Genomic DNA, 2,012 nt, shown 5'->3' with positions numbered 1-2,012 from the left:
GTGAGGTCTTCTTAATCTCAGGGGAGTACTTGGGGAGAAATTATTCCCTTCTGGGGCAACTCTTAGCAGGATTCCTCTAATTTAGGGAGCCTCTGGGATCATTTTATCTGTGATTGGGATATCCTTGTCCTCTTTAAGCTGTTGATCTTCTTTTAAACAGAAAACCCTGCCCTCCTGGTGAGTATCCTTATTACAATGTGACAGAGAAGCTTTGAAATTTTTTCTTTTCTGGAAAAAAAAATTTTTTTTTTCTCTACTCAGTGGTAGTATGCCCAGGATGCATGAGGCTCTGGGTTCAAGTCCAGCACCAAAAAATAAATAAAATCTTTTTTTTCTTGTACAAATGCACCTGTGGTTACAGAACGCTCAGATGCTACTCCCAGCTCCACCAGTTCACTCACGGCCTTGATAATATGGAACACAGCCGTGGTCCCAGGCCTGTGCTGTGCTCTGTGGAGCGAGAGTGTTCCTGACCCAGAAATGTCTAACTAATACAGTATAGGACAAAATCCATCAATGCTGAGATAAATACTGCAGCAGGGAACGCCGAGGGAGAGCTCAAGGCCAGCTGGACTGGACGGCTGGAAAGCTCCTGGGATTAAGTAGGACTTAACTGGTCCTTGAGTAATACAAGGTTCTTAAAGGTTGTGGCTCTTCAAGTTTACTATGATTTTCTACATGTACCACCTTAGTTTCTTGGTGGGTTTTTCTTTCCTTTTTTTTTTTTGCAATGCTAGAGATTGAATCCAGCGGATGCTAGAAAAATGCTCTTACCACTGAGCTACATCCCCAGCTTTTAAAATTTTTTATTTTTTGAGACAGTTGCCCAAACTGACCTCAAACTTGCCATCCTCCTGCCTCAGTCTCCTGGGTAGCTGAGATTACAGGCATGCGCCACCATGCCCACCTTTCTTAGTTGCTTTGTGTGTGTGTGTGATACTGAAGGGGTCACGCTATGACTGAGTACATCCCCATCTCTTTTTAAATTTTTATTTTCAGAAGACAGGGTGTCACAAGGTTGCCCAGGCTGGATTTGAACTTGTGATCCTCCTGTCTCAGCCTCCCAGAGTGCAGTTGCCTCTTTCTAAAAGATTCTGAAGTAGGTTGAACAGATGTCTCTACTTCACATAGAAGAAAACCGAGGTGAATAGAAATTAAGTAACACAGCTAATAGACACAAAGCTAATAAATAAGTGAGGCAGCACTTTCACCTAAGGGCTTCCAGCCCAAATCCAGCCCTCTTTCCAGTCTCCCATGTGCCCCCAGAGGGGGTGAGGACAGGGTGTAGACAGGTGGGATCCGAAGGAGGCAGCGGCGGGAGCGCGGCCTTGCTGAAGGCGGGAAGCAGCCGGGGTGCAGAGGGTCCGCGGGACTTGCTGGGGGCTGGGGCTCCGCTCCTGGGACTGTGAGCGCTTGTCTCAGCTCCCTGTGCCTTGAGAACCCCCGCCGGGAAGAGGCTCATACTTCTTTCAAATTCCTGACTTTCTCAGAATGTCCTTGTGACAATCTGGGAAGAAGCCCAGGGCGGCTGGAGGCCGCATGGAGAGCAAAGGGCTGTGGTTGCTAGGCTGAGCGCGTGGGAGCCCTGCGCCGGGGCTCTTCCTGCTGCTTTGCAAATTATAGCTGCGAGGCAGCACCGAACGGCCAGTGTGCACTGGGTAAACCTTCCCTGCTCGCTTCAGTGGGTGAATACAAACGTGCACCTGCACCTGGGCCTTTATGACTTGGTGTGAGGCGGCCTAGCCGCAGGTGGAACGGTACCGGACCCCTTCAGCGAGGTCTTTCGTTTGTGTTTTCCCTGCCGTTTACTTCTCTCTCCTGCGTCCTCTTGAGTCTTCCTACCTCTCTTAGAGTTAGGCAGAGGCCGCCGTGGAGGGAGGAGCTGAGAAGGTTGGCGTGGAGCAGAGCTAAAAACCAAGCACAACGAGTTCAGCTTACCTAAGGGGTGAATAAACCCTCTGGAAACATACTCTCCTCCTCCCTCCCTGCCTCCCCGCCTTCCTTCCTTCCTT

At 49.6% G+C, this 2,012-nt stretch overlaps 1 protein-coding gene across 3 annotated transcripts in view; it reads left to right on the top strand.

Annotated features, from left to right (window-relative positions):
• LOC102016954 (chromosome unknown open reading frame, human C2orf61) overlaps positions 1-2,012 on the top strand; it is a 42,391-nt gene that overhangs the window by 4,272 nt on the left and 36,107 nt on the right. The gene's annotated exons all lie outside the window — the stretch shown is intronic.

This window comes from Chinchilla lanigera, unplaced genomic scaffold, assembly GCF_000276665.1.
Source record: "Chinchilla lanigera isolate Chin_1 unplaced genomic scaffold, ChiLan1.0 scaffold00040, whole genome shotgun sequence".
NCBI classification, from domain to species: Eukaryota; Metazoa; Chordata; class Mammalia; order Rodentia; family Chinchillidae; genus Chinchilla; species Chinchilla lanigera.
The sequence above is the reverse complement of the archived record's forward strand: the minus strand, read 5'-3'. Positions and strand labels throughout refer to the sequence as shown.